Source organism: Misgurnus anguillicaudatus, chromosome 2 (genome assembly GCF_027580225.2).
Source record: "Misgurnus anguillicaudatus chromosome 2, ASM2758022v2, whole genome shotgun sequence".
NCBI lineage: Eukaryota > Metazoa > Chordata > Actinopteri > Cypriniformes > Cobitidae > Misgurnus > Misgurnus anguillicaudatus.
In genome coordinates, this window is record NC_073338.2 from 21,806,418 (window position 1) to 21,819,350 (window position 12,933).

General features: G+C 39.5%; 1 long non-coding RNA gene across 1 annotated transcript in view; it reads right to left on the minus strand.

Annotated features, from left to right (window-relative positions):
- Window positions 1–6,886: 6,886 nt before the first annotated feature.
- LOC129442067 (uncharacterized) overlaps window positions 6,887–12,933 on the minus strand; it is a 71,963-nt gene continuing 65,916 nt past the window's right edge. Inside the window, exons 3-4 of the long non-coding RNA XR_008643760.2 lie at window positions 7,262–7,663; window positions 6,887–6,901 (exon numbers count right to left, since the gene is read on the minus strand). This is a non-coding gene — a long non-coding RNA (uncharacterized lncRNA). The remainder of the gene's footprint in view (window positions 6,902–7,261; window positions 7,664–12,933) is intronic.

Below are 12,933 nucleotides of genomic sequence, written 5' to 3' on the forward strand. Positions count from 1 at the left end.
TGTAGTGAGAGAGACACAGGGATAAAAGCCAGCAGCCAAGCGTGCCGAGACCTCTCGCATTAAAAGGCTGAAGGGAGAGTCTGAGCCAAACTAAAGTCACCGGTTCAAATCCCACGTGGCAGAGGGGGATTTCCTTATCCTCTCCCTCACTCTGACGCACATTAACTGCAATAATACAGGAACAGATAAATGATGCAATGTCAAGCAATCCACATGGATCAAGGCTGTTGTGACTGTTGCCAGGAGTTAACCCCGTGATGAACCCTCATTCAGCAAAATCTTTTTATGATTTTAAGCACGGATTGTGTTTTACAGTGTCTTGCCTCAGACTGAAACATTATGAGAGTGGTTTTGTGCACATTATGAGAGTGGACGTGCTGCTTCAGGACCAGGAAGACATGCTGTGATAAATGGAACCATGAATTCAGCTGTCAACCAAAAAATCCTGAAGGACAATGATCCAAAACACACCAGCAAGTCCACCTCTGAATGGCTGAAGAAAAACAAAATGAAGACTTTGAAGTGGCCTAGTCAAAGGCAGTTCTTGCCTCAAAAACCCTCCAATGGGGCTGAATTACAACAATTCTGCAAAGACGAGTGGGCCAAAATTCCTCCACAACTCATTGCAAGTTATCACAAACACTTGTTTGCAGTTGTTGCTGCTAAGGTTGGCACAACCAGTTATAAGATTTTGGGGGCATGTTGTGCTTACTTGCGTTATCTTTGATTCATTTTTAAATTGGTTTCATGATCTGAAACATCCAAGTGTGACAAACATGCAAAAAAAAAAAATTAGGAGGCGGGACACACCACTGTAAATAGTTTGGTTCCAAAACGAGATAACTTCGTTTTTAAAATTTTTGTCAAAACATGTTTATTATTATGATATCATGTGTGTTATTATGCAATAAATTAAGAGTTTGGTTCCAAAACGCGGTAAACACCTTTTTAAAAAATAATTGTTACCGCCAAAATCAGTATTGTATCCGGTCAGTATTATTCTTAATTTTATGCAAAATCCGATATCCGCCATGTTATTCTGTTATCTTTTCTCCCTTTTTCCAAACGCCAGTCCTCCTTCTCTGCAAAAGGCAATAAATCCGCTCAACCAATCACAGCGCACCATTCCACGCATTGTAAACAAAAGGTGGCGAGTTGAATTCACATGGAAATTTTTGTTTTCCTCATCTACTTTGTACTTCGTGATCAACAAACAAACAAAATAATAATTTTGATGGTACTGATAAATCTGTGGTTGTTTTCTGTGGCGGAAAAGAAACGATCAAACACCAATAATTTTACGTGAGAGGAACTCGGCGAAGGAAAAATGCTGGCTGTTGCTTGTTCTCAAACGACAGCATCAAGCTTCTGTCATGCTAACACATTGACCCCAGCGGATCTTATGAAAAACTTTAAGACCAACATTTTTTACAGCTGATCGCTGTCAAAAAAGTTTAGCCACGGCGTCCCAAAAATGACAGCACACAACAGCAATGACAGTGTTGTTAATATGACAAAGTAAATGTTTTGCTAAATGCCATTAAATGTTTATATTTTTAATCAGTGTATACCACTAGTCAACTAAATGAATATAACATGGCAAAGATTAATGCACATTTATATATTGATTTAATAGATTTATAGCATTTTGAAAAAAACTTAAAATAACCAGTTTTTATAATAAATCTTTGAAAATCAAATTATGGATTTTAATTTTTAATGTTATTATAACCTAAAGATGCTACAGTTGTGTTCAAAATTATTCAACCCCCCACTGCTGTTAAGGGTTTTAGGGAATTTAGTGTACATTTGTAATTGTATTCAGAATGAAATCCTACAATGACTTCTTAAAGAACCATATGCAACTAAAATGACATCAATTGGTTTTGTAATATAGTAGTAAATGTTTCTTTTGTGAATTCTTCATTGACACAATTATTCAACCCCTTAAAGAACTACCACTCTGAAGAACAGAGGTTCATTGAATGGTTTTCAATCAGGTATTGAAAACACCTGTGGATGTCAGGGAACAGCAATAAAGCCTAATAAGCACCAATTAGGCAGCTTTAAAATGACTGTGATACTCAACTCCTTCTAAACATTTACTGGTGTGGTTACAAACATGGTGAAGTCAAAAGAATGGTCCAGGAAGACAAGAGAAGAGGTGATTAATCTTCACAGGAAGGGCAATGGCTATAAGAAGATTGCAAAGATGTTAAACATACCAAGAGACACCATAGGAAGCATCATTCGCAAATTCAAGGCAAAGGGCACTGTTGAAACGCTTCCTGGTCGTGGCAGAAAAAAGATGCTAACTGCGACTGCTATGCGCTATCTGAAGCGTAGAGTGGAAAAAAGTCCCCGTGTGACTGCTGAGGAACTGAGAAAAGATTTGTCAGATGTGGGTACTGAAGTTTCTGCTCAGACAATACGGCGCACCCTGCGTACTGAAGGCCTCCATGCCAGAACTCCCAGGCGCACCCCCTTGCTGTCTCCAAAGAATAAGAAGAGTCGACTGCAGTATGCCAAAAGTCATGTGGACAAACCACAGAAGTTTTGGGATAGTGTTCTGTGGAAAATTAGAACTGTTTGGGCCCATGGATCAACGCTATGTTTGGAGGAGGAAAAACAAGGCCTATGAAGAAAAGAACACCTTGCCTACTGTGAAGCATGGTGGGGGGTCAATCATGCTTTGGGGCTGTTTTGCTTCTGCAGGTACAGGGAAACTTCAGCGTGTGCAAGGTACCATGAATTCTCTTCAGTACCAGGAGATATTGGATGACAATGTGTTGCAGTCCGTCACAAACCTGAGGCTTGGGAGACGTTGGACCTTTCAACAGGACAATGATCCCAAGCATACCTCCAAATCCACTAGAGCATGGTTGCAGAAAAAAGGCTGGAACATTTTGAAGTGGCCATCGCAGTCAACAGACTTAAATCCGATTGAGAACCTCTGGTGGGACTTAAAGAAAGCAGTTGCAGTGCGCAAGCCTAAGAATGTGACTGAACTGGAGGCTTTTGCCCATGATGAATGGGCGAAGATACCCGTAGATCGCTGCAAGACACTTGTGTCAAGCTATGCTTCACGTTTAAAAGCTGTTTTAACTGTAAAAGGATGTTGTACTAAGTACTAAGATTGAATGTCACTTGGGGGTTGAATAAAACTGATAATGATGTGAGCACAGAAAAGACATTTGTGGTTATTTCATTATAAATGTTATGTTATATTTGTCTGACCTACACATGCCTCTTTGATGTAATTGTAAGCAGGATGACTGAATGATCAAAATCAACGTCAAACCGGCCAAAACAATCAATTTCAGTTGGGGTTGAATAATTTTGAACACAACTGTATGTGAAAGTTTGTAACAGAAATAGTGATTTTCATCTTGTCACTTTCTTGGTATTAAAAACGAGATTAAAAAGTGCGATCGCTTCCATGAAAAACAAAAACAAATGACCAATGACATGTCATGATCAGTAAGGTCAGAGTGCCATATTAGGAGTTTTTTACATAACAAAAGTCTCCTGTCATACTAACTGGAAAAATAATAACACACAGCAAATACACAAAGAGTGAGTAATTACTGACAGAACAATGAGTCAACTATCCTATTAAAAAATAGGCTGCATACAAAACCTCAATTACTGTCCAACACGAAACTGATCACCCAAATAAACATGCCTGCTACACTCTTTTCTCTTAACTATACCCCTTGTGGGAACAGCGTGTACACCCTTCATTATCTATTTATGACCCACTGAAGCCGTTGACCACAGTTGCTGATCTACAGGGCTGGATTCAGTACACATTGAGCACAGAAAGAGCCGAGCGGAAACTATAAATGCTTCAACAATCCATCTAATTACACGGCATTCGAAACATCACATTCACTTCAGGCCCTTCATTAATCCACTTCTCAGCAGCACGGTTTGCCTCTAAAAATATACAGCAGATCCACAAACTAAAGCATTCATACAATCACTATAAAACCATAAACCTTCTGCATCCAATTAGCTCTCAATGCACTCGCGTCTGTTCCTCACTTTCAAATTGCCTGTCGCTTCCCTTTGAAGCGGTGACCAAATATTTGCTGACATTGGGTCTGTGTGTCCTTTACTGAGTGTTTGCATGCTGGTTTCCACTGAACTGGCCTTCTTCTTAGCGCTGTTACACGTGTGCCTGGCCTGCTGCCAGTCAGAGGAGGGGGTAAGAGAAAGTGATAGAAGTTAAATAGATTTTAAAACTGACTAAAACTGCAGTTAATGTGCAGGGATCACACATACTGTGTAACTTGAATGCACTGTAAGTCGCTTTTGAATTAATAAAAATGTTGAGAGCAGCATATTGCAAATGTTATATTAAAACAGATATGAGGCTCCCTCCATCTGGGAGCACTTTAAAGTGCAAATAACTTGTGCTACTGTGTGTAATGCTGAAAGTACCTGAGGAAATGCTGGCAAGTTAAGTACTACACTTCTCTGACAGGACCACCCAGTAACAATGTCCCGTGATAGAGACAAGTGACCACTTTACAAAGGAATCTGGTCCAGTTTTAAGCGCTGACAGTCTGGGAAAACGGATACATAACCTCTCCACTGTAAAGAGGAAGCATTTTGTGAGTAGGATAGAAAATATCCGATCGAGATGTTTTGTAGTCGAACTGAATCGCAAACACATTCCTTGACCACTGTGCTATTGTTGACAACAACTTTGCCAAGCTTGTGATCTCTAACAAATGAACAAACTAAGACTTGTGTCCTTGCATCTGGATTTTTCAGTTTGCATCACATAATGCTCTCCAACAGGTCTGCTTCCTAAAATTCATGGGATTTGTTAGAGGTGATCACATGGTCGTGGTTAAAGAAAGAGGATTATGAGAATCCACAGACAAAACAGTCTAGCCAGATTGGGCAGGTCCTCCGCTGACCCCGCCCCCTCCCATTATTACGACTGGTAGAATCCCGCACTCCCATAATTCCTGGCATGGGCATTAATCTAAAGTGAGGTGTTTTAATCCCTAACAGCAAATCTGAAGCAATCCCATTACCTGGGCTCCACACAATCCTCACAGCACTGGAGTTAATCAAACCATCTCATTACAATTACAACATAAGGGCATCATCACAATACACTGTATCAGAGTTCAAATGTATTTACAGATTAATATGCATGTTAGGTATTATAATTCACTCTGGGTTTTAACATATTGCGCTTGTGCCAGGGGTCTTCAACCCAGGGTTCCCACACCTTAGTTAACTTCAAATTCAAGGACCTTTCAAGGACTTTCCAGGTCCAATACTCTCAAATTCAAGGACTAAGTGTGGGGACATGTTTCAAGTGAGAGCAAGGTTACATCGTGTTACGTTTTAAGATACATTGTTACAGTTCCCTTTCGAGGGAACTCGCGATGCGTCACTGCTGTGACACTTTGGGGACGCCTCCAGGGGTAAGTGTGTATGAATGTGTATATCAAATTCAACCAATGGTGAGGCTTAACGACAAAGACAGGGTGACGCGGGAGCCAGGAAGTATATCGCTATCTGAAATACTGCCAAAGACGACGTTACAGGGACGCAGGAAGTATGGCAAAGGAGACGCAGCGTCTCTTCCCTTCTCAGGGAACAACAGTTACATACGTAACCCGAGACGTTTTCATGTGTCAAACACAATCATGCAAAAAAAGCATTTTGGTATGAATCAAAATTTGCATACAGAAGTTATAAGCATTTCAAGTGAACAGTTTAGCACGTGTGCTTAAAAAGTCTAGAATTTTTATTTTGTTATCCTACACTACACAGGGAATAATATGGATTATCCAGAAAACCTCTAGCATAAAATAGATTTAAGCACTTTCAATGACCTGTATCTATGTATGTATATTTTCAAGGATTTCAAGGACCCGTGGGAACCCTGTCAACCAAAAAACTTGGTGTATGGAAAGACAGAGATTGGTGTTTTACAGTATTATGACTAATGGAGTCATATACTTTTACATTAGGATTGCGATGCAATATGTTGAGCTGCTGTAAAGCTGGACAATATACTGGAATATTTCCTATTTTAGGATTATAATAGGATATAATTTTAGGAAAGCTGTCATTGAGAACACACCACCATATGCAAACCTAAGCAAAAACATTTGTGGTGCGCCCCTATGCTAGTTCTTTCTGTCACTGTTTAGGGTTAGAGATAAGACAAATGCTATCTAGTGGTCAGGATGTAAAAATAAATAACTACCATAAAATGATTTTTACTGTTAAAAAAATAGAGATTGCATTTTTGAGAACAGATGCAGTACTGCCAAACAAAACATCACAAAACTTGCATGTAACAATATTTTGTTACACCCCTATTTTATGTTACATTTTTGTTACTTAAAATCTTTGTTATATAAAATTTTATGTGGAAGGGATCAATGCACTTCAGTGGAGGCCGGTGACTTGTTTTTTCGAGGGCGCTCGATGCAAAATTCATCACAAAATGTATGTAGCCCGTCATGTGTGTGGTTCCTTTAAAAATATGTATTCTGCGCGTTGAGTGATCCTGTGTGCATCACGTGTTATGTCAAAATAAGTGCCTGCTGCAGACGCGTCTAAAGGGTTTATGATAAAAGAGACGCTCGCGTTTGCCAGATACTCACATAATCTCATGCATAATCAGAGTTTACTGTTAAGGGAGTGTCTTGCATGTATTTTGTGAACATGAGCGTCTCTTTTATCATAAACGGTTTTGACGTGTGTGCAGCAGGCACTTATTTTGACAAAACACGTGATCCACATGGTTCACATGACGCAACAAACACACATGACACAGCACACGACACTCAGAACACTTATTTTGAATTAGCGCTCCTCGGATGAGCAGTCACGAGCCGCCACTGATGCACAGTAAGTTTAACTTTAAAGGTGCAGTTTGTAATTTAGAAGGATCTCTTGACAGAAATGCAACATAATATGCAAAACTATATTATCAGGGGTGTATAAAGACCTTTCATAATGAACCGTTATGTGTTTGTTACCTTAGAACGAGACCTTTTTATCTACATACAGCGAGGGTCCCCTTACATGGAAGTCGCCATTTTGTATTGCCATTTTTCTACAGAAGCCCTTAACGGACAAATATTTTTACTAAGTTGTCTCCGACGATGACATGTTTGTCCGGTGGTGGCTACCGTAGCTTCTCTATGTGTTTCAAAAGCGACGGGTGAGCAGTGGACTAAGCCGTTGGTTGCAATTCGCTAAAATTTACACACTGCACCTTTAAGTGAAAGTTACCACTGCTTGTTTGTTTATTCAATTTTACATTCTCAAATTAGTATGAAATTAAACAATAAATTTGCAGGCTCAGTTAAAACACCCCTTTTTATTAAAACAATTACATTCGATACAATCACCCTTTAAGATCAGGTTGCATATTAATAAGCTTCTGACTCATTAAACAGTCCGAGTGACATCATAGTTTGATGTCACCAATGCCGGTATGAATCCTGATGTTTGGCAGGGCAACGTACCCAGGTAAGTGCCTCGTGTTCCCTGCCTCACTGCTGTCCAAGTTCAGTCCAATCCTCTGAAGGTCAGGCCGTCCCACAGCAAAGTCTTATCACAACCTTTTCACCGTATTCTTCAATGGCAGGGTAAGCGACTGATACCAGGGCGCTTTCTAGAAAACAAATAAACATGTATGTGTATGTGTGCACGTGAACTGAAAGTACATGATCTGTAAACAGGATTGCGGGAAAACAAAATCCTGTATTCAAAAAATGCTGAATCATTCAGCAAACAGTGTCATTTATTGTAGCAGTGACAAGCAACCAGCTGTAAGAGTGATTACTGTCAAAGCCTGCAGAACAAAATATATCAGATTAAAGAAAGGGCTAAAACATACACAAAATAAAGATCAAGTATGTTGCCATTTTTAATCTGTAAATTGGACAGTAACATATACTGTGCAAAACTCTTAGGCCACCACCACCAGACTCATTGTTTTAGAAGTTTTAATGTCCATACATATTTATTTTTCAATCTATTTTATTAAGATGCAAACAGAAAATACAGGAAATATGTAAAAAAAAGACTAAATGTCTTCTTTAGGCATTGTCAGTGTTTAGTGTGACCTCTCTTGGCACTAAACACATCTTGAGCGTTTTTGAGCAGAATGAAGTAAAAAGCCACATTTTTTAAAATGAGAAATTAGGATTTAATTTCATTTAGTTTTAAGAGATCCTACAGTTTCCTGCTATTGCTCAAGTTGAAGGGGAGTTCATCCTAAAAACTTGATGCATCAGTTTACATTTTTATACAGTTTTAATATACACATTTACTGTATTTTCTGGATGTATTCTATTAAAGAGACTGGAAAACAATTATATATGATCACTATGACATTGCAAAAACAACAAATCTAATTCTGGCATGGTGGCTTTTGCACAGTACTGTATATTTACACAATAAAGATGAGATGCCTAAAATACAGAAAAACAAAAGTGAGATAGAAAGACTTAATAGAGATAAATGAAGAAATTGAATCTGATTTTCTCCATTCATCATTTAGCAGTTGAGAGAAGCTTAATTAAAATGAAAGAAGATGAAGTAAACTGGCTAAAGGCCAACAAAAGACATTTTCACATAACCATTGTAATACATTTTTATAAAGACTCTGGATGTTTACCAATATCACAAAATGAGTCATACTGAAAATGTTGCAGTCAGTGCATTTACTGTAGTCTAAAGCAGGGATTTTCACACCAGGGGACGGGGACCCCCATAATGAGTAAAAAGACAAAGTAAAAACTGTCTACTGTGTAGCCAATTATTTAAGTTTGTAAACAATTTGCTGTCTTTACAATCTCATCTTAATGAGAGATTTCTCAAATAATACTGACGTTCCTAACCCTAAAACCTTTATTATCAGCTTACATGATAGATTTACAGCCATATTAGGGCTGTCGCGGTAACTGCAATCCAGTTTTACTGCACCACTGACAACCCAACCGCATGATGATAAGCAACCGCGATTATAAATTCATAAAGCTATGCCTTTCTTGTTTTACACATCATACATGTATAAAGGCAAAAAAAAAGTCAAGAGTTGAGAGTAATTTGTTTTCGTAAATTTTTCAATTCAAAAAGTAATACTAGGCTTTTCGTTAAATCATACAGTGAATGTGTGAATAGCCCTGAGCACGCAAAGTGTAACTGAGATGACAGAATTAGCCACGTCTGCATCTTATGGCGCTTTTCCATTGCATTGTACCCCACGGTTTTGGTCGGGTCAGCTTACTTTTGGGAGCTTTTTCATTGGGTGCAGTAAATAGTACCCGATACTTTTTTCGTACCTCGGTTGGGGTTCCAAGCGAGCCTAGCTGATACCAAACGTGACGCGAAAAAACACTGTAGATCACTGATTGGTCTGAGAGATTCGTCACTACAGCGTCATCGCTATAATGTTAAAGATTAGCTTTACCTTTAGTGCTAGCTTGCGCTGTCTCAAGCAAACATGTTGTCATCTGTGCTCTGCTATAAGTTCCCAAACTCCCTTTTAGCGATGAAAAACATTCACAGGTTGAGAATCAGAAACACCATACCAGTTTTTTTTTTACAAACTTGCAGTTTGTGGCGGAACATTCGCGAGAGAGGTTACGTTAGTGATAAATGCGATGTGCAAACATCTATTTGTGGTGGCCAATTTTAATTTTGTGGTGGACTGATAAATAAATAAATGTATGGGAATGTACAAGGACGCTCTCACTTGTATGATGTCACAGCAGCATGCAGCGCAAATTTTATGACACGCCTATAATCCCTCCCACTGCGAAGTGAAACCAAACTCGATGGAAAAGCTAACCACGCCAAAGTGAGGTGAGCTGACCTGACCCAAACTAAACTAAACCGTTGGGTACCATGCAATGGAAAAGCGCCATAAATGCAGTTTTAAAGGTCCCGTTTTTCCTGTGTTTTTGAAGCTAGGATTGCGTTTGAGGTGTGCAATATAACGTGTGTTCATGTTTCCTGTGTGAAAAAAAACAAATGTACTCATCTCTATAGCGTGTTTTCACTGTCCTAAAAACAGGCTGATGTCTTTCTTGTTCTATGAAGTTTTATCTTTGTGAATATATAGCGTCCGCCCCACGGATGAGTAAGTTGCAATGTAATGCCGGTGACTATTGTTAACTGACTGAACACTTGACTTTCACCTGGACATTAATGTGGTCCTCTACGTTACGGAGAGTATTCGTTATTGACAGCTTTTCTGCATGAGCTAAACGTTTCCGTTCTGTATATTTTTACTCTCGCATATTTCTACATATTTTCGACAAAAGAACACACAGGATATAATGTAAGCTGTTATTAGGGCTGTAACGATTACTCATGCAAATGCACGTTTTCTGAATGAATGAATTTTAAAGATTTACGGTGAAATCCCAGCACACCCAAAAGCCAGAGGGCGCTCTTGTGCACAAACACTATTCCAGGAAATGTCTAGAATATTTATATCGCCATTCTTCAGATTGTTTCAGGTATTTTCATGATAAGGAATATTTTGAATGATTTTGTTTAATGAGTGTTGCTTTTTTAAATGCACGTTATAAACAACTCAGACTCATAATGATTTTAGAGGATAAGGACTTCCTACTTACCAAAACGCCATAGTACACGCACAAGCTGCGCATGAAACATTGCAGCCTTGCGATTTTAGACAGGTCTTTTTAAAGCAACACCAAAGAGGTTTTTTTTACCTTAAAATAACGTTTCCAAAAAAGTTTCAGTGGTTCATCCACTTAAAACAGGGTGAACGGCACTTTCACATTCGCTTTGCAGCCCTCTATCGGCCAAAACCGCACTAAAGAAGTTTCCAACCGTCGGGTAGTGGTCCTGTAGTTCGAGTGAAAACTACAAAAACTACCTACAATCCAATCAGAGCCAGCTATGCTGCAGTATTTACGACAGTGCTAATGAACAATTACGCTTTTAACCCGTAGGGGGAGCAAAGAGCAATAAGTCTTTAGTGTTGCTTTAACAGGACACGCAATTTATTGTTACAGCCCTAGTTGTTACTTGTTATGGATAGCATTTAAAGGCGCTCTAAGCGAATCTTTGTGACGTTACTTTTTGTTGATGTTTGAACTGTTTTCAAACAAACAGAGCGTAGCTAATTCCTCCCCCTCCCCCTCGTGCTTTCATGAACGCCCCAAACTCCCATCCCCAAATCCTTCTTGTCGTTTATTGGCTGGAACACTTTGGGGCTGTTTACACTTGGTATTTAGATGTGTTTTCATCGATCGGATCACAAGTGGACAAGAGAGACACATTACGTTTACACCTGGTAATTAAATCCGTCTCTTTTGTCCACTTTCGACCGCTTCTGTCCTGAATACCGTGAGGGGGTGGTCTGTGAGACGGTGGGCAAGTCTCTCTGCTGTCATTCAAATGCGTGCGGGAGTAATTATGAGTTTATATGGACACAAACTAATATTATGTCGGAGTCCACTGCTTGTTTACCAAGTAAACATGCTGCACAGAGTTTTGTACGTGTGTATGTAATGTTGAGTTTACACCAACCGCGTTTCGGGCGTCAAAATCGCATCTACCGCGCCTAGTTTGCCGTTTGAACAGTTTGAATGCGTCTTCCTTGCTGCGCCGAACACTTCTTCCGCGCCGCGGGACATCCTGACGCGCGTCAACGCGTCTTCACATTGACTTAACATTGAAATCACTCGCGCTTCACGCCTCTACCGCGGTTGGTGTAAACGCAGCATAAGAGAAATAGGAGGAAATAGGATCGCGCAACTTTCACACGCTTTCAAAACGAAACTACGGAGATCAGCCGCTTTAGTTTTATCAATGAAAGGCTAAAAATAGCGCTGTTTACCATATGTTCATGCCAGAAGTCAAAAAAGACGTAAAACTTGTGTTTAATACCTCAGATTAGACAAATGGGCGGAGAGAAGGCGGTCGCGTGTGGCTGTTCGAACGCATTCAACCACATGTGCGTTCCGCAACTCCAAAGCGATCCGATCAAAAGTGGTTTCGACTACCTCTGGATGTGGTTGAAAGTGGTCGAAAGTGGACGAGCTTAAAACGTTTTGAACACCGTTTACACCTGGCATTAACTTCGTCCACTTGTGATCCGATCGACGAAAATGCATGTTAATGCCAAGTGTAAACAGCCTCTTTGTTATCGTTTCTGGTGGTAGGTTTGGCCACTTTGTTTTAATTGCAATTTGTGGAGCCTGGGCTGTCTACAGAGATCGCTTTTTTTACAGTTTGATCAGTGGACAGGCAGCAAGCAGATAGTGAGGAGATGTTTGCTGTATGTAACAAAAAAAAATGTTTTATGGTCTAAAACGCGTGAATTCACTTAGAGCACCCTGCATTCTACCTTAGTGCACCTCGTTGTTCTGGATTTAAATGATAATTTTATTTGAATAATTTTAATATATAAAGGCGGTAAAACTGCATACCCTGCTAGTGAGCCACACAAAATCACAACAAGGGAAATTCCCTCACCGCGACACCAAATTTCTCCATCTGTCTAGGAAAACTGTAGTGCAACTTATCCCAAAAATTCTATCCAACAGCTTAAAAGAAAACTATTTCTTCAGGGATGCTTAACATTTCCACTCCATCTAAAAACAATCTGTGACATTTTGGCTCCAACTCAAAAGCAAAGAAACCATTTTTAAAATGAAAGCCCCATTCCTCTTTCCTATTCCTCATTCCCTCAAGATCTCTATGGGAAAAACTGAACAGGTGAAAGAGGTTTCACTCTTACACAGACGCTGTGTGCTATAAATTTAGCTTATTTCACATTCCAAATCTCTCAGTCTCTGCTCCCATCATTCCACCTTCGGCTCACTGCTGAGTAAATGAAGCATTAAGGATCTAAAGAATGAATTCCTTCCATCTCAGGTGACAGTAATATGATCATCT